Source organism: Anolis sagrei, chromosome 2 (assembly GCF_037176765.1).
Source record: "Anolis sagrei isolate rAnoSag1 chromosome 2, rAnoSag1.mat, whole genome shotgun sequence".
NCBI lineage: Eukaryota > Metazoa > Chordata > Lepidosauria > Squamata > Dactyloidae > Anolis > Anolis sagrei.
In genome coordinates this window covers 158,041,300-158,062,212 of record NC_090022.1, presented here as the reverse complement: position 1 = coordinate 158,062,212, position 20,913 = coordinate 158,041,300, and the positions used below count along the sequence as shown (strand labels likewise).

The 20,913-nt window shown below is 40.0% G+C and overlaps 1 long non-coding RNA gene across 1 annotated transcript; it reads left to right on the top strand.

Annotated features, from left to right (window-relative positions):
* The first annotated feature begins 1,548 nt into the window (after positions 1 to 1,548).
* Positions 1,549 to 4,374, top strand: LOC137096411 (uncharacterized). Its single transcript, XR_010909451.1, has 2 exons — positions 1,549 to 1,582; positions 4,181 to 4,374. It is a non-coding gene; the product is annotated as an uncharacterized lncRNA (long non-coding RNA).
* Positions 4,375 to 20,913: the final 16,539 nt, after the last annotated feature.

Below are 20,913 nucleotides of genomic sequence, written 5' to 3'. Positions count from 1 at the left end.
AAGTTCTTCTTAATGCTAGGTTGAATTTATTTTCATGTGACTTGAATCCACTGTTCATTTTCTGGTTTTTGGAAAATCTAAGTCAAGCTTGTGTTACCTTTAAGATCCTATTACTTCAGATATTTAAAGATGGTTATCATATATCTCATGTGCCTATCTATCTATCTATCTATCTATCTCCAAAGATATATCTAGAGTGATTTCTTGGCTGCATGGCTCTAGCAGCATTTTCTCCTAACGTTTCACCTGCATCTGTGGCTGGCATCTTGAGATGCTCTGAAGAGCTTTTCAGATACCATTGATTGCTAAATAGACAGATAAATGGACCCTAGAGCAAATTAATTCTGAACACTTCCTAGAGGCCAAGAAGACCAAGCGGATGGATGTAATTTGGCCATATCAAGAGAGGAAATGATTCGTTAGTAAAAACAACAATGCTTGTTGTAGGGAACAATTGGGGGGGGGGGGGGGGAGAGGAAGACAACATTCCAGACGAATAGACACAAGCAAAGAAGCTGAGTTTGCAAGATCTGAGCAGAGCCATTGATGATAAGGGGTCTTGGACATATCTCATTTCTACCATGGAAAGAAGGAAGCACACTGCCAAGATGCTTCCTCCTCAGAGCCCACTGAATGCCATCACACAACGTGAGCCAATTTCTGGTGGGGCTCCTTAGGGGAGGTGTCCTGGCAGCGTGCTAGAATGCTTGTCCATAGAGAAGAATGGGGCGAAGCTGGGCAGCAATGCTTCCCCTGTGGGATAAGGTAAGGGACGCCGCAGGCAATGCGAGGCATGGGACAACGGTGTTCCCCTGCTGCCCCACATATTTGCCAAGCTGCATGGTGAATCCCCCTGCTGTCCCATGGATTCAGAGTTCAGTGTGATGAGGTCCTTGGTATCAACATAAACCTAATTCCACTTGATGGCAGTCAGCAAAACAATTGGCTCCCCTTCCAATCATCTCTTCTCCAAGCTAATAATATCCAAATCCCTTATCTGTTCTCCACTGGTCTTTTATTTTATATTCCAGAATTCTTTAAAAGATAATATGGAAAGTGGCCAGGTATAATAGAATACTGATGCAGAAAGAAATTCATCCCCTCCCCCAAATCTACTAATGCAATAAGAACAAAATAATTAAAAGTGCAATAAGGTATATTAACCAAAATTGTTTCTTGCAAATGATATTATCAGAGAAAGTGTATTTTGGGAGCTTTAATAATGATGGAAAGCTAAAGATGCATTTATGTTTATCAGTTTCTTTCCTCTTTTCTCTCTCTACCATCTCAGGCCAGTGGTAGCAGAAGTGGAAGCAAGGAAAGAAGGTTCAACCGTCCACGGCCTTTTTATCCCCCAAATTCCTACTATCCCCCAAACTCCTACTATCCTTTCCAAGGACAACCACCTTTCACAGGCCCTATGAGATATCCTTACCCTTCAGTATATTATTATTATGTCCCTGTCCCAAGACCAGCTACAACAACTGCAGCTACAACAACTGAAGCAACAACAACTACTGCTGCTACCACAACTACTGCTGCTGCTGCTACGTAGTGGTTAATAAAATCCATCTGCCAAGTGGTAAGTGCCTACTTAAACATCTTAGCAATAGAGAAGACAAAGGTGTGGTATATAGCTGTAAGCTGCCATTTAGATGTGTTGCCGTGAATGATCCAAAACTGGGAAAATGCTACCTACCTGTTTTGTTATAACTCACAGCATCACCCAGTCATCATAGCTAGTTGGTGGATTCTGGGGCAGATGTAATCCCCTCCCAGTAACTTTTAAAAAATTTCTAGCTATGCTTTAAAAACTTTATGGATTACATACTTGTCAAGCGGTTTACAGTTCCTCAAAGCCCTGGTTCTGAACAGTGAGAAATTTATAGTGACAAAAAAAAGTAACATTGGGTTTTCCAGAATCACCGATAGCAGTACAGTTGTATGACTAAAGGATAATCTGGGAAACATACCTAATGCCTATTGCTTCTTTGAAAAGTGAATACATCTTATTATATACCCACCTTATTATATACCCATCTAATTAGGTCATTTTTTTCCAGCCCAGCAGAGAGATTGACTTACTTATTAGAGAGAGATGTACCAGTTAGTTCTCTCTGTAGATTCTGGCTGTAGGGAGGGACAAACCTCTCTCTCTGCTATCCTGATTGGTACTTTCTGATGCTGATGCAGTCTGGGAAATGTAGTTTAGGGCAGAGCCTTTTGAATTGCCAAGACAAGACCCTGTGAATTCTAGGGAGAGGAATGGCAAGGCAGGCATTAAGGCAGCCTTTTTGGCTTAATGGCTTTGCTTCATTGCGTTGAATACGAAACTGACTTTGCCAGTCTTCCAAGATCTACAAAACTAAAATCAAAAAGTATGGGGTAAATTTTGATTCTAAAATATTTGGTGTGAGCCATCCAAATGCATCATATATGGCTTCTGACTTACAAAACTTCTGATTTTCTTACCATTCCCAACTCTTCCTATTTTTTGAACATGCCTAGTAGGCAACCATCTCATCTGCCAAGGAAAATCTAAAAATGCAGGTGGCTTGTCAAATAGATTCTCATTCTAAGCATGCTTCTGTAAATCCAACAGATCATGATCGACCATTCTGCACAAGCCATTCCAAAATACTTTGCATTTGGGACAGGGCTAGCTAACAAAAATTGATTTTTTGCTGAGAGGGAAAAAAGCATGAGGCATGCAACTGAGATCATAAGAAACAATGGAGTCCAAGATGTGGGCTGATGATGACAGATAACCTAATATTTCCAGGGCTTCGACCAGCTCCTAACATTTTCAACCTAGCCCCTTATTCTACTGAAAAAAATATAGCTTGCACTAACCAGTAATACATCTAAGAGGTAAAGGGAGAGTTTCTAAACTAGTGCAAAAAAAAACAACAACAAAACAAAAAAGAAAGAAAGAAAGAAAGAAAGAAAAGGGGGCGGGGCAGGTGAACAATGCTACACAGCACTAAAGGAAAATAATCAGCTTTTAAAATAATGCAGGGTGGTACTGTATATATTACAGAAAGCTATCCTTGTATATCACTCTGCTTTCCAAACTTGACATGTTGGTGACAGATTTTTGAGGTATGCATCTTTTCACGTCATGGTAACTGTCAACAGATTTTATTACTTAGAAACTGATCAAATTTAGCGGTAATTACTGCAACACAATCCACAAATTGGGCAAATGATATAAAGTTATAACAGTTGCTACACTTGAATAGCACAGACACTCTTCTTCTATAGTGATTAAAACCACTTTGGAGGTTTTTAAAGGGAGGCTAGATAGTCATCCAGAGGTTATTTGACTGTGTCTTCCTGCCTGGCTGAAGGAGGTTAGACTAGATGCCTTTTGGGGTCTCTTCCAGTGGACCTTTCCATCTCTGGGGGTTTTTGAATTGAGGCTGGATGGCTGTCTGTTGGGAGGGCTTTGACTGCTTTCCTGTCTGGCTGAAGGGGATTGGACTAGATGCTCTTTGGGGGTCCATTCCTCCTCCACTTCATTTTCCTTGGCACTGCCTTTGTTTGTGGGGGCAGTAGGGGGGGGGGGTATTTTTCAGGCAAGACGCCTAAGATTTATAGGTGATGCACTAGTATATCCCGACACACAGTTTGGAAAGCTCTGCTCTATTGTAGCACCTTGATTCCAAAATGGTATCATATATATGCAGCACAAATAGCTGTGGTCCTGAAATGAGTTGGTAAGTATGGGCATTGTTGCACTGCAATTCCAACAGCAGTAGAGCCAATGGTGAGGGGTGCCGGGAGTTCAACTCCTACATCATCCAGGGAGTTTCCATGGCTAAGCAGGGACTTGAACTCTGTCCCCTTCTACACTACTATATAATTCAGATTATCAAATCCACATCTGTTTTGAACTGGATTATGTGAGTCTACACTGCCATATAATCCAATTCAAAGCACATAATCTGGATTTTAATGTATCAGGGTAGAAGGGGCCTCTGTTTTCCAAGATCATAGTCCAATGTTCAAACCACTACATCAAACTGGCTCTTGGAACCCTATCCCCAATTCTTAATTGGAGAGGTCCTTTAAAGTTCAGACTAAAACCCAGAGCAGATCCCCGTCTTACTGACATTGGGGACTTTTTACCATTAAGGAATTTTCAGTGCTAATAACATTTTTTTCTATTTTCTTACAGGTCTTGCAGAGACATCTTTCATGAATCACCTCTACAAGGTCCCAAGAAACAGTCTTGCTTCTGGCGCTTTATTATTAATATAACCCAAATAATCTTGATCTTGAATTTCTTAGTGGTGTTTTCCACACCTTCATTTCAACTTCAAAATGTAAAGCTTTGCAATATATTCTTTTAAATAAACATGACCAAGCATCGCTAGTGTTTCTTCCCTTTGCGTTTTTATTTGATGTTGGTTTATAAATGGAAAGAGAATGTGTTTCTGGAAACAATGGCAACATGTTATCATGTCTTTTGAAAGATATTATAAAACACAAAAGAGCAAATGGGGAAGTATACACACTCCAGTTTGAGTTGTTTAACAAAGCTGTGCTGAAGGGCTTCTTTTCTGCAACAGGATCTTCTGAGACCACAAATCACTTTTGGTAATTTCCAGAAGGGGCAATTTGCTTTTTTTTTTCACCAGAGGAAGGAGAGTCTGGAGGAGTCTTGAGAAGTCTTAGGTGCCATAAAATGCCCCAAGATTGCCCTTGGTGTACCTTTGTTGTCATTTAGCACAGGATTTAATGCAATTACTATGGAATAAAGCCATTCATGTAAAGCACTTTGACCTGCAATACTCATAACATATAGCATATTCAGATCAATTACCACCCCCCACCCCCCGAAAGTCCCAGATTTTGTTCCTTTTCTTTCCAGTTTTACTTTGGGGATCCATTCTGTCTACCTGAGAATTTTTTCTGTCAGCTACCGGTATAATCAGGGTATCTTTTATACCAGCCTCCTGGGTTGGTTTATTTAATCCAGTATAAACTTGGAAAGAATAGGAACAAATCTGGGATTTTTCATTCAGTTTAAGGTAAAGGTAAAGGTTTCCCCTTGACATTAAGTCTAGTTGTGTCTGACTCTGGGGAGTGGTGCTCATCTCCATTTCTAAGCCAAAGAGCTAGTGTTGTCTGTAGATGCCTCCTAGGCCATGTGGCCAGCATGACTGCATGGAGTGCTGTTACCTTCCCACAGAAGTGGTACCTATTGATCTATTCACATTTGAATGTTTTTGAACTGCTAGGTTGGTAGAAGCTGGGGCTAACAGTGGGAGCTCACCTCACTCCCCGGATTCAAACAGCCAACCTTTTGGTAAGCAAGTTCAGCAGCTCAGTAGTTTAACCCACTGTGCCACCAGGGCTTCTTTCAGTTTCACTATGCTCAATAGAAGAGTGTCCTAGAGTAGCTGAATGGTACTAAAGGTTAAGTATGCCTTATCCACAATCCCAAACACTCCAAAATCCAAAACCATCCACATCGGTGACTGAGATGACACTTTTAGTTTTTGAATGATTCCATATATACAAATGTTGTCTTAAACTACCTTCAGGGAAAATCTATCAAGTATATAACTGAATTTTGTGTTCAGGCTTGGGTCTCATTTCCAAGATATGTAGATTTTCCAAAATGTGAAAAAAATCTTAAATCCAAAGCACTTCTTGCTCCAAACAGTTTGGATGCATTATAAAAATGAGTATCAGCACTCGTTGTTGTTATGTACATTGTTGTTGTTATGTACTTTCAAGTCTAACTCCAATTAATGGCAAGTCTCTCATAGGTTTACCATTTTGGCTTGGGCTGAGTGATTGTGAATTGTCCATGGTTACTCAATGGGTTTCCTGTCTCCTGGAATCCCATTCCAACACTCCAAACTTTGCACCACAGTGTCTCTTGAACATTTCAACCTGACTTTTTCCTTCTTCTCTTCTCTACTCTACTCAAAAAGGCACAAAATTGCATTAGCAAATATGCCTAGACACATTGCATTCCCTTCTTATGGACCAATTGGCATGAAGGAGAAGTCTGAAAAAGGGGATGGTAGTGATCTTTGCAATATCTTAGTGCCGAATTAAACATTTAGGATAACTTGTATGCATCTTCAGCCATGTTTGTTCGTTCAATTATTTACAGAATTTTGAAGTCATCATTCTGCTCCTACAGGGATGTGCTTCACACACACAAGGAAGTTTCATAGTGTTCAAATGTGGATGTATACCATATGACGCACATGGGGTATACATTCCCAAGACATTCAACTGGTCTCCCATTTCTTAAAACTCAGATGTGGTGGGAAAGTGCAAGGGGATTTCTAGGACTTCAACAGTGGCAGGCATCATTTGAGCTACTGTGGCATAGTACTTTAAGTGTTTGACTTTGAGTGCATCTACATGTATCCTAAAATCAAAAGCCAGTCCAGAGTAGTCCAGAGTGGGTTGGGGTGGAGGGTGGATGGAGTACACTGCCTTGATTTTGCAATGACAGCAAGTGGACTCCAGAGCATCCAGGTGATTCAACCCTTTGCTGGTGCCATTGCCTCATTGTCTCCTGCATATGTCATTAGCTGGGGACCACTCCCCCCAGCACCAACTGCCGCTCTTGGACAGAGGGAAGAGAGAGGGGGTCAGGGGATAGTTCCATCTTGCCTCTCGCATATGCCATCGGTTGGGGACCCCTCCTCCCAGCACCAACTGCTGCTCTGGGTCAGAGGGAAGAGAGAGGGGGCCAGGGGACAGTTCCACCTTGTCTCTCGCATATGACATCAGTTGGGGATCCCTCCCTCCAGCACCAACTGCTGCTCCAGGTCAGAGGGAAGAGAAAGGGGGGCAGAAGACAGTTCCATCTTGTCTCCTGCATATTTCATCAGTTGGGGACCCCTCCATCCAGCACCAACTGCCGCTCTGGGCCAGAGTGAAGAGAGAGGGGGACAAAGGACAGTTCCATCTTGTCTCCTGTGCTATGTTAATAATATAATATGTAATATAATATATTGTATATACATATAATTATAATATTATAACATAATGCAATATAATACTACTATCAATAATATGATATTATAATTATATATTTATATTACATGTAATATTACGAATAATATTACAAAATAATGGTATAATACAATATAATAATATTTAATACTGACATTGTACTATGCTAATAATATAAAATATTGTATGCATATATATTTTGCAAGCTGTTCTGAGTCCCCTTTGGGGTGAGAAGGGTGGCATATAAATGCCATAAATAAATAAATAAATAAATAAATATGTACTAGAGTTTGGTGTGAATGATGTGGGTTCCTGATGAAGTAGGATGTCTTGTGTTAGCATTCCTCACTATTGGTTATGTTGGCTGGAGAAGGGATCTGCAGATCCCTGTGATTCCCTCTTTTGTTCTAGATCATGTGTCTGGATTTATGGGTGGGTTCCCTTACAGTCAAGGTAAATGAGTAGTAGCATCTCATGACCACAGAAACCTTACTTCCACAATATACAGAATATCTCATTTTTTTAATGCTCTGGTTAACTCTTTGGCTATCCAAACAAATGAGCAACTGAAGCAAACTAAAGAATTACCACAAATCCCCGGTACATAGACACCATTCACTGCTTCCCTGTTCAAGCATCAGGCAAGCTGTAATCTCATCTTGATGAGGAATCCAGCCCTTACTCTTCTCAGTCTATTCAGACAATACAGTAACCGATTTGCCTTTACCACTCTGGATAAGGTTATTAGCTGAATGGGACTGGTTGATGTGAATCAGACCTGTGGTTTTGGGTTCATGCCAGTGTAGGGGCTTGGCATTGAGATCACTGATGTCACCTGATAGTGATTCATGCAACGATGGACAAGCCAATAGGCTGAAACAGAAGTACTGTCAGGTACAAATAATGACTGCTGTGAGACATCAAAGCCAAGGTGCCACACTCAGTTTTGCTAGGAGTGCTGCTAATGAAAGGTAAGTTGTGTGTTTCCTTGATCAGAGTTACTTTGCACTTTCTCTTCGCATGTATAGTAAATATCTACCACTACATATTTTCAGTGGGGAAGCTAATGGTCATTACTGCACGGGTGAGCCACCAGATATACTTGGAGTGACGTATATCCTAAAATGTATACAATTGGGACCTCTGAGGGGGTCCTTCTATGACTCTCGGCAGTTGGGGGATGAGGAGAAAGAACCCCTTTGCTTTGGTTCCTGTTTTCTGGAATAGAGGACCCATTGGAGGCTCATTTGTTACCAGCATTATTTTTATTCTGGTGCTTGATCAAAACATGGCTTTTTATAAGTGAAACCTTTCAGCCATCATTTCATCTTTCTAAAAAACACTTGGTTTTAAGTATTTTTTTTTACCTTGCTGAGTTCTTTGATAAATTTTATTTTTGTTGTGTTGAGTGTCTTCATGTTGATTCCAACATACAGCAACTATAAGGCCCTTCTACGTTGCCCTATAATCCAGATTATCAAAGCAGATATTACACATCTGCTTCAAACTGGAGTCTGCACAGTTACACACATTTCAAACAGGTAATCTGGATTTTATATGGCAGCATAGAAGAGGCCTAAGGTAAATCTATCATGTTTTTTTTTCTTGACGGGATTTGTTTGGAGTAGGACTGCCTTTGCTCTTCTCTGAGGCTGAAAGAATATAACTCAGGTTCCTTCTACACAGCCATATAAAATGCAGATTATCTGCTTTGAACTGGGTTATATGGAAGTGTATAATCATGTAATCCAGTTCAAATCAGATCATGTGGATCATCTGCTTTGATAATCTGGATTATATGGCAGTATAGAAGGGATCTCATCCAAAGTTCCCAGTGGATTTCCATGACTGAGTGGGAATTCAAACTCTAGCCTACCAGTATCCTAGGACCCACCCACACTACCGTATAAAATCCAGATTATCTGCTTTGAACTGGTTTGTACACCAGTTAGACTCATATAATCCAGTTTAAATCAGACAATCTGAATTATCTGATTTGATAATTTGGATTATATGGCAGTGTAGATCCTACCCTATTCCACCATTCAAGCCATTATGCCACACTGGTTCTCTTTGATAAGGTTTTTGTCTGTTCAAACTGTTTAAATTGTTTTGACTTGTCCAGTACTCTGAAATCCCATGATATAGGGTACGATAAGATGTAAATATTTTAATTAATAAATACATTTAATAAATACATATTTAAATTAGCTCCAAATCAGGAGGTTTTGTTTTGAAGACAATGTATGTGACTCTGTGAAATTCCTTAGCCTTACATATGACATCAACTGTTGAAGCACTTGTGGTTGATTTCTTCTCGATAAGGACTTCATCACACGTGCCGCTGGAATTGCCAAGTATTTACACGAATGGTGGTGATGCTGGCTCAACCCATCTTTCCTAATGCCTCCTGTCATGCGCCACTGGCAAAAAGTACAGGATGGCAGGGGTTTTGTGCCAGCTTCACCACAGAACTGCCACAGTCCTTCTCCAAGGTGTGATGGGAGCCGTTGGGCTCCATGGTGAAACTAAGAAAAACACTTTGCTACCGAATTTGGGTCCGTGTGATGAGGTCCTTAGTATTTGTCTGCCTTTCTAAGATGGCAATACAGAAGTGTTCCTTCTCAAGAATAAATGTCTGTTATGGTTATTTTATTGTTGTATTGCTTTAACATGACTACAATGGACCCTTAATATATTTTGGGATTTGATTTCAATAACCCCCCACTCCAATGGATATCAAAATCCATGGATGCTGAAGTCCCATTATATACAGTGGTGTAGTAAAATGTTGTTCTTTTATATCAAATGTCCAAACTAAAGGTTTGAAATATTTTGAATCTGTTTTTGAATATTTTCAAGCTATGGATGTTTGAACATGTGGATGCAGAATTTGGGGATACAGACAGTCGATGGTACTTGTACTTCTCTTTCATTATCGTGATACAAGTTATTGCTGATTTTTTTTTTGTTCCAGCCTTCTTTGAAAGAGCTCAGCATGATCTGCCAGGCCCTTCCTTCCTTCCTTCCTTCCTTCCTGAACAGACAGACAAGACAGACAGGAAGACAGACTGTGGTATATCACAGCAAATGTCTGAGGTCCCTTCTACACTGCCATATAAAAACCAGATTATCTGCTTTGAAATAGATTATATGGCAGTATAGACTCACATAATCCATTTCAAAGTAGATGATGTGGATTATCTGATTTGATAATCTGGATTATATGGCAGTGTAGAAGGGACCTAATATAGATTACGCTGTAAGAAAGTGACTGATCCAAGTTCACTCAATAAACACCGTGACTGAAGTAAGTTTTATCCTTAGGTCTTCCTCATTCATACTGTAGTATTTTGTTCTACATCTCACTGGCATTCAATTTCTACAAAGTATTTATCTCTCTTTATTGAACCACGTAGGCCCCTTCTACATTGCCATATAAAATCCAGGCTATCTGCTTTGAACTGGATTATAAGGCAGTTGCGACTCACATAATCTGGTTCTTTAAAACCTAATTCCGTATAGGCTTCTGTCTTCTCTTCCCCATCCATCCAGAAATTGATATGTAATTTTGTGTATAGTTTTCAATTACAGGCGGTCCCCAAGATAGCTTCTGTAGATTTGTTCTTAAGTTGAATTTGTATGTAAGTCAGAACAAATACATTTTAAAGTGTAATTCCAGCCAAATATATATCACTATCGATATAGAGATATAAGCTTTGGATAGCATAGAGAAGGGTTAACATCCCTGTGGTGTTTGTTTTGCTGTCTGTGACCCTGTTCAGAAGATTTCACCTCACTTTCTGTCCCTGAGAAAATTGGATTTTGAAAAAAAATGGCTTGTGGAAACAAGGATTGCTGATAAATCCTCATTGGAGATCCCTTTCCCCATGATAACTTTTTCAGGAGAGAATTTCAGGCTCTTCAAGCTTGGCTATTTATTTAGCATTCTGGGACAACTTACAGCTTTTGAAAAGCTGTGGGGATCTGGCTGATGTGCATATTGTTCTTTGTGTTAATTATACAGTCATTGAATGCAAATGGTACTTCCATCTCCTAACTTTCTTTGGTCTCCCATCAGAAATACCTGCTTCACAATGAAGACCACCGCAATGTCGTTGCTCTTGTTATTTTTCACCATGAGTATCTCTTGGCAAGTGCAAAGCGTAAGTACAATTGCTTCTCAATCATCACAGACTAACAGCTTGATATTTCCATTTAAGACAGGATGGGGAAAATCTGCACAGATTCTTCATCCATCTGTAAGCTTCTTTTCTTTTATCTCAATTCAATGACTGGAGATAAGTAGTTGGCTGGAATCCTGTTGGTTAGTTCCAACTAGAGTGCACCTGCTGAATACTTAGTTGCCAATACATAGGTAGGAGACCCTGGTGGCACAATGGGTTAAACTCTTGTGCTGGCAGGACTGTTGACTGAAAGGTTGGCAGTTCAAATCTGGGGAACAGGGTGAGCTCCCATCTGTCAGCTCCAGCTACTCATGCGGGGACATGAGAGAAACTTCCCACAGGATCAGGCATGTAGCAGGGGGGGGGGGCTTGAGGGGCTTCTGCCCCCCCCCCCGAAATTCTCATGGTGGTTCGCAAAAAGGCCTTACTGGTGCATTATTTAAACTGTTATGTTTATTCATATCATGATCTGATCACCATACTCAATATATCCCATATGCATGAGGGTATTGGGGTAACGATACAAAAGGTTTGCTAGGCTAGACCCTCTTTCACTCAGACTCAGCCCCCCCCAAAACTCAGCTCCCCCCCCCGAACCCCCCTGAAAAAAATTCAGCCCCCCCCCCCCCGAAACGAAATCCTGGCTACGGGCCTGCACAGGATGGAAAAACATCTGGGTGCCCCCTGGGAAACGTCCTTGCAGATGGCCACTTCTCTAAAACCAGAAGTGACTTGCAGCTTCTAAAGTTGCTTCTGACATTAAAAAAATACATAGATCTCAAAACACTGATCTACCATTTGTGGGGTTGCCATAAATTGAAGTCGATTTGCTGCCAGTTAACAACAAACATGTAAATTCTACTGATTCGGTGGATATATTCCAGCCAGAATTAAAACTAGATCTTATTTAGCTCCCTTGGATTTGTATACTTGCTAGGAGAATGTCCAAATTGACAAGAATTGCATGGCACTCACCTTCATTTTATGTTCACCTTTCTCTGTGCCATTCAATCATTTCAGTGCTGGACTGCCCCTCTGAAATCCTTTCCAAATTGGAATTGGATCCCAAGGACACAGACAGTTTTCTCACCCTAACCTTGATCTAACAGCCTGAATTTTGTTTATGTGGTAACAATAGTCCATAGGTTTGAACAACAAGGTGAACCACCTGTCTGATGTCCATATAACCTATAAAGCCCTAAACGACTCCGGCCCTGTTTACCTCTCCGAACGTATTCTCCCCTACGTACCATCAAGATTACTAAGATCGTCTGGAGAGGCCCTGCTCTTGGTCCCACCGGCCTCACAAGCACGCCTGGTGGGGACGAGGGACAGGGCCTTCTCGGTGGTGGCCCCACGTCTCTGAAACTCTCTCCCAGAACCGCCCCGTCTATCCTGACATTCAGGAAACGGGTGAAGACCTGGTTGTGGAGACAGGCTTTCGATGAATGAGACAGCACCCTAGGATTGTGGATGGAAGATGAGGTATACTTGTTTTTAATATGACGACTGACCACCGTAGTTTTAAATATAGTTGTTATTTTAAATGTGTTATTGTAATTATCAACTATGATATTTTACTGATTGTATGTTTTTATGGTTGTAAGGGCTGAGTCCCTCTAAGAGGTGAGAAGCTCGGTATAGAAAACTGAAATAAAAATAATAATAATAATCAACAGCAAGTTGCTTTCCCTATTGTTATGTAGAGATAGATGGCATTTGACAGAACAAAAATGATTTTCAAATAGTTGATGCATGTTAGTATGTGAAACAACTACATCATCCAGGAGAGTCACACCCCAAATGATACATATTGATAATTTTCAACATGATCAGTTGGGGCAAAAACCTTGGGATGTGGAGATGGAAAGGTCACCTTTAGTGTTGCCAGTGGCAGAGTCCACTTCAGTGACTACCCCCCTCCAAGATTATGAAGCAGAATCTTCAGAATGGTTTCTATCTCTTTCCCTCAATTTTTTCAGTAGATTTATACATTTAATGCAACTCCTGAAATAACCCTTATTTGTTTTTATAAACTGTATTTTGTTCTGTCTTCACAGCACTATGTTCCAAGAAATGGCTATGGCTACAAGCCATTTTATAACCGGAGATTCATGCGTCTTCCAAGGCCAACATATTACATTGTGTATTATTTTGTCCCTGTCCACAAACCCCCACAAAGCACCACAACAAAGAAACCTGTGACAGTTGCCAGGGTCCCAGATGGTCATAAACCTACGAAGATTACTGCGTTTCCTTATATTCCCACTCCTAACCCAGTGACAACGATGTTGGATGGTGGAGTATCTGGAGACCGTAACAACGGACGGGGAGATAATGACCCAATAACTTAACTAGGTAAACTCCTTCACTACACAACTCTACAAGAATGACACATCTCTGTGTGTAAAATCCATGGCCATACATATTTAAAGGATGAATGAAGCAGAGGTATAAAGATTGATATTGGGGTTCAAGACAGGATGTTTTTATCTACCCCCTTTTTCCCATTCCAGATGTCTTCCAGGAGCTGCTATTGATTCTGTGGAAGGGAGTATATCCGGGGTTCAGCTATATTTTTTTCCAGAAGTGTGGTTATTTATTCGCTTCTGACATGATAAATACATAAATAAATAAATGTGATGGTAATACATGTGCATAGCATGTGACACAACTACACACTTCTTCATGTGTGTGCTTTATTGATTAGCATCATATTTTTTGAGCAATGAAACTCCTGGTAATGTCTACTTGAGCAGGCCTAGTCAAAGGAGATTGTTTGTGGTGAATAATGAGAAATGCTTGGCTGTACTAATTTTCCATGGTGTTGCAGTGACTGCATATGGGCAGTTTTTAGGAGACTGTAAGTGTTCTGTCATGCGCTGGGCCTGTAAAGAATTTCCTTTAGAACAGGACGTGCAACCTTTGCCCAGCGGGAAGCCAGGGGGCCCAAGGAGAAGTTCTCAGAGGTTTTCCACCACAAATGATCTTTAGATGGCTTGTGAAGTATAACAAAGTCTTTTATTAATGAACAATCAAACAGAAACTTCTCTTGTCTTCAATAAAGCTAAACAAGTGGTTCCAGGCTTCTATGCAACTGGTGGGTTTCTAATCTTGCCCACAAAGGACAGGCAACTGTCTTCAATAACTTCTTTACTTTAAAGGAAAACCCCCTTTTTAACTTCTCCCAGGCTGACTGTAATCTAACCCTTACTGATGTGGGCTCCGCTACCGGGTCGAACTGCATCTCGAAGCACCAAGTGGACCTACCAGTAAAGTTTTAGATATTCTCCAGCTGGAGTTCTTTGGTCTTTAGGGCTGTTTTCCTGGAAATCTTTGGAGACTCTTAAGACTGCTTTCCCCTGGAAAGTCTTAAGGGTTGAAGCTTTTGTACAAGGGAAGCTTGCACACATCCTGTACATTAGCTTTCCTTGCTGAGACTGACTAAAAATGGCTTCCTTCCCTTCCCAATTGCCCTGAGCAACGGGCAGAACCAAAAACTTAATGATGATGGACAGGTGATGTGCCCTATGACTGCAACCAAAGGAAGCCACCTATCTGCAGAGTCCCTGAAACCCAGGACTGTAAGCAAACATTTAATACAATGCAAATAAATTTGGAGCTCCTGGTACAGCCGTACCAACACAGTAAGCTATATCCAACTTCTGCATGACTGATTCTCACAAGATTTGGAAATCTCTTGAGATGACCTACTCTCATCATATCCCACTACAATGGGTGAGAATGTGGAGAGGGAGGCAGTCTTGGGGGAATGCCTTCCAAACATTGACTCTCACCCCCTTTCTACTTCCACAGCAAGACAGAACGTAGCTCATACTTGAAACAAGAAGCAGACTGATCCACCATGGATTTGAATTATGCAAAAGGAGCTTCATCAACCCTGCTGTACTGATCTTCATCTTAAATAATTGATGCTGTTATTAATAAAGGCCATGGCCTGTTTTTACTCCAACATAGTTGTCTGGTTCTTTCTCAACACGAACGTGACAGTATTACAGTAGGTTCACATAAGAAGCATCACATAAGTTTACACAAGAAGCAACATGCACTCCAAGCAAACAGAGGCACTTTGGAGATATGGCACCATTCTTAGTCTCAGCCATTTTCATTTCTTCGCCATAGGGAATATGCAGTGAGTTTTTTTTTTCCAGAAGAGTGTTTGTGTCAGTGATTTTTATAACTTCTTCAACTGGTTTAAGACTCCCAGGGGGAGCAGAAAATTAATTTCTTCCAAAAGCCACGGGCAAAACAGAGGCTGAACATAGGGCTCACTTCACAAGTTCTACTAGAGTTGGATAATTTTTTTGGAATCAAAGCTAGGAATTGGTGGGTGCGACTGATATAAGGCCGACAGCAACTGTCATTCCACACCTTCTCTGTGGATATAGGTACTGTATTGTTGCATGCCTTCATTTCTAATGTTTGGTGAACATATTACGAGGTTTTCTTGGTCTGAAAGCATGTTATTCATCCAAGGTAACCAAGAAGGTTTCTATGGCCAAGCAAAGAATCAAATACTGGTCTCCAGAATCATAATCCAATACTCAAAGTGCCACATCATTATGGCTCTCTTATACGCATCTCTTTTGCAAGTAGTTTTTAAACAAAAAGGAAGGGTTAACTCAATTTTGACAGCAACTTTCTGAATTGTGTCACTCCTGTGGCTGTATTTATCCTTTAAAACTGTCTGAGATCTCAACATGGAACATCCATCACCACATCGTATTAAGCTCTAAGACTCTGCAAAGAATTCACAGCAATACAACACTATCAAAAACAATTCCTGAAATCCAGTTAGTAATTATACAGACATAAGGCTACTGTTTGCTTTGTGGAAAAGTACGTTAAAAAATAAAGGTAAAGGTTTCCCCCTGACATTAAGTCCAGTTGTGTCTGACTCTGGGATGCTCATCTCCATTTCTATGCCAAAAGGCCCGCATTGTCTGTAGATACCTCCAAAGTCATGTGGCCGGCATGACTCCATGGTGCACCGTTACCTTCCTGCCAGAGTGGTATCTATTGATCTACTCACATCTGCATGTTTTCACACTGCTAGGTTGGCAGAAGCTGGAGTTGACAGTGGAAGCTCACGCCGTTCCCCGCATTCGAACCTGCAACCATTTGGTCAACAAGCTCAGCAGCTCAGCGGTTTGACCCTTGGTGAATCTCCTTTTTGTTGTTTTCTTTCTATATTTTTTTCAAGAAAAATCCACGTTATTTCAATTGTTCTCCTTTCCTTTTGAATATTTGAAAAAGGTAGCTTTCCCAGCTATTCAAAATGATATAACATTTTCCCATAATATCTAAGGCCAGCTTCCTTTTTGATTATTACAATGCTGTACACTTGACTTATGACATCACAATTATTCCAGTTCATGTTATTAGTGCCTGCACAATTACAATGATAAAAGAGGTGATAAAACCATGTTCTGAAAAGAAAAAAAATGTAATGATAAAAATAATAAATTTTATTTATACCCCGCCACCATCTCCCCGAAGGGACTTAGGGCGGCTAACATGAGGCCAAGCTCAAAAATTACAATAAGGCAAAACAGAATACATACAATAGACAATAACATCAAATAAAATACTAAATAATAACAAAGTAATACAATAACATAATGACAATAACATAATAACACAAAATTTAAAATGATAAAAGAGTTAAAAACAGCGATCTGGGTCAAATGCAAAGGATAAAATTATAAAATGTAGAACATTTTAAAGAATAATGGAATTTTAATGAGGGCTATACAAAGAAAAAATGGGGCCTGGAATGTAACTTTAAATTTGTTAAAATAGTAACATATGTATAAGTAATATTCAAGTAGAAATTTATATTACTGTTTTAAAAGTTTATTTTTTTTTGATTAACTGGAAAAAGGGTATGATATTTATAAATGCAATCTGAAAAATTGGAAGTGACATAGAACTCTTTTTAGCATACTATAGTTTTGTTTAGTGTAGCTGTAGTGTGTTAGCTGTATATGCATATCTGTGTACATTTTTGTAGGTTGTGACATTTGTTGTGCCCTTTTCTTCTCTTTTGTGTTCTTTTTCATTTGATATACCCATAAAGTAGCTTTATGTAGGTAAGCTTTGTATATTAATCAACATTATTTAGGATGAGTTTATTACTTCTACTCTCCAGATGAAATATTCCGCTCTCCCCAGCTGAAGAAGTACAAGAACTTACAATCTGGCATACATGATATATGTTTACATTTGAAGATTCTCATAAGAAAATTGTACCATAAAGGAACAGTTTAGTCAAAAATGAAATGTTCGCAAAACAAGTCACATTCCATTTATTGTTATAACAACTTTCATTGAGTAACATAGAAAAAACAAGAGGATGCATTTGCCACAGTGCCACACTAGAGCATTTGCCTTTGTTCCCTGTAACTCTGTTGCCCACGATATCCTGAAGACTGAATCCCAGCTTAGGAAATCAGAAGTGACCAAGAACTTTCAATAGGTACAATGTCTGCTCTTCCTAATATAGCCACCAGAGGGAGGGAAAACACAAGATACAGGATGATCTCAGACTTCTTTCTGCTTCTTGTTAGTGCAAATAAACATAGAGTGCAATCAAGTCTTATCAAGCCTTGTTGTTTGGTTGGTATTGTGATATGGCCTAAGGGCTAATCAATAAAATCATTATTATTATTATTATTATTATTATTATTATTATTATTCTGACACAAAACCACAGTATGTCACAGCAAATGAGATTTATATGCTAGATTTCATATGACAAAATCACAAGTTGAACACTCCTCAAGTGTCTAGGACTCTGTGATGTATTTTCGAATCATGCATGCAGATCCAAGTAAAGTGGCCTTTTGCAGTTGACAGATTGTGATTTTGTCAATGTCCAGTGTTTCCAAATGCTGGCTGAAATCTTTTGGCACGGCACCCAGTGTGCCGATGACCACTGGGACCACCTGTACTGATTTATGCCAGAGCCTTTGCAATTCGATTTTGAGGTCCTGATAGCGGCTGAGTTTTTCCTGTTGTTTTTCCTCAATGTGACTGTCACCCAGTATGGCGATAGCTGAGGAGTGGAACTAAGAGCACCTAACCCATTAGCACTATGGAGAAGCAAACCAAAATGAAGTCTATACTGGCTTGGTTGATTCCCAGAATAAAAAGGACCGCGGTGGATGCTGCTGATTCTGGACATCTATTGACAAGTGGGCTATAGAATCAAAATGTTGCTTCTGAAATGAACAATTACTGAAACAGCAAAAATATACCATGCCAGAAAACGACACAATCATCATCATCATCATCATCATTATTTATATCCCGCCACCATCTCCCCAGTGGCGCAGTGGGTTAAACCCCTGTGCCGGCAGGACTGAAGACCGACAGGTCGCATGTTCAAATCCGGGGAGAGGCGGATCAGCTCCCTCTATCAGCTCCAGCTCTTCATGTGGGGACATGAGAGAAGCATCCCACATCAAATCATCTAGGCGTCCCCTGGGCAATGTCCTTGCAGACGGCCAATTCTCTCACACCAGAAACGACTTGCTCCTGACACGACAAAACAAACAAACAAAAAAACCCCATCTCCCCAATGGGGACTCGGGGCGGCTTACATGAGGCCAAGCCCAAACAACAAATTGTAGCAAAATAAAACCAAAAACTCAAGCAACAAACAACAACATCATAATTACATAAAACATATGAATACATTAAAGATATGAGATTACAATAAACACAGTCACAGTGACAATGAGCGGGCTACATGTGTGAAATAAAATGATTAAAAAACTGATTAAAACTGATTAAAATCTTGGGTGAGATAAACAGAGGAGCAGGTTATTTGCGGAGGGGAGGGGCTCATTAAAATAATAATAATAATAACAATAACAATAATAGTGCAAATAAAAGAAATGAACTTGCTACTTTCACTGGAACTAAGAGGAATTGTTCCAAGAGTAGTATTTGTAGCACATTGATTTAAAATATGAGTTTAAACATCAAGGAAAACTTTTCTGAAAGGATTTCAGAAGAAAGGCAAATAAAAGGCCTTGAGCTGTTTTGGTGCTTGAATTTACTTGGATGTTGTTGTGTTGCATTTATCAAGAATCTGAAGACCATAGAGGAATCCCCTCTCACCTAATGAGCAAGTCACGCTCACTACCTGATTGAGATTGTCGAATTATGTTTGTTTTTCTTCCCAGCATGCAGAAACCTATCAACCAATAGCTTTTTTTCCTGATAATCACACCACCTACCTTGCACTTTTATTGGATGCTTCTCCCTTCCAGTCTTTCCTTCTTTGCATCCAGAGGTGGCCCTAGGTAATTTTCAATGGTAAGCAAACAGTGTTTTGCCCCTCCCCCCAACTAATCACTGATATATATTTTTTGTTCATTGTGGAAGTTCTGTGTACCATATTTGGTTCAATTCCATCATTGGTGGAGTTCAGAATGCTCTTTGATTGTAGGTGAACTATACATCCAAGTAACTACAACTCACATATTTCAAGGTCTATTTTCCCCCAAGAGCGCCTCAAGAGCACCCCTGGGCAAAATCAACTATACTGCAAATGCTTACTTTGCGTAATGGGTTGAGCCGCCCCTGTTTGCATCCCAGTGAGTGATCATGAGTAAGGGAGGGCACTATGAATGTCTCCCAATACACACACAAAATATTTAATAAAATGTGACACACACAAGCCCATAAACAGAGAATCTTAGATCTTAGTAAATGGGAGGTGGGTAAATTTCATAGCAAGAACCAAAGGGGACCCCAAGGGTTTGCCATGTGTCCAGTTTCTATTATTTTAGTAAATGTTTGGAAGCAGATCTCTGTCTAAGTGAGTGAATGAGCCAGCAAGAAGGAAGGCTCTTCTGTCGAATCAGGTAAGAGAAGAAAGAGGGATGGTATGCAGTCACACTTGCTGGCTCATTCATTGAAGTCAGAGGTCCTAACCCTAACCTTTGACCACCTCCCATACATACATTCATACATATGTCCATTCTGAAAGGGATACCTTCATTTAAAAAAGTCTTGTTAACCTTCAATAATATACACTGAACAAAATAAAAATGAGAAATGATGAGACAAACTAAGCTTATCAGATTAGATAATCACCCTTCAATCTGTTCTACTCTGCAATTAACCTCATCCTCTCTGAGTCTACCCCACCTAAAAGATGTGCTTCCACTGTGAAACTGGTTGTGTGTCATGTGTTTCCATAACACTGGAAACAAGAGGAGTACATTTTTTTCAGCCACCTAGACAACCTCAAAGTCACTTACTTCTGAATGTCTAACCTGCAAGACCCCAAGCAAAGGCCAAGCAATTCAGAGTCCTAGTTTTGTAAACTAACCATAAGCCACAAACAGAAATAGAAACAGCAATAATCTGAAAAAAAGCCAAAAGAAAGTATTGACTCAGATTATTCCTGCCAAATTCAGACAGTCTCTGTTTTGGTAAGCTAACCATAAGCTACGAACAGACACAATTTGTGGCATTCAAGTTGGGAGCATAATATACTTTCAAAGCTGTGTCTCTAAAAACATGTACAACAGACCAAGGGGCATGGCGAACCCAAGTGTCATGGGTATTTAAACGGGAAGTGTTTATATATGAATGAAACATTTCATGGGGGTTGTGATGGGAATCAAAGCGTGCTAAATGGGAAAGAAGTTAGTTTTAAAACTGTCAGTTGCAACTGTATTTCTAAGGCCCCAAAAGT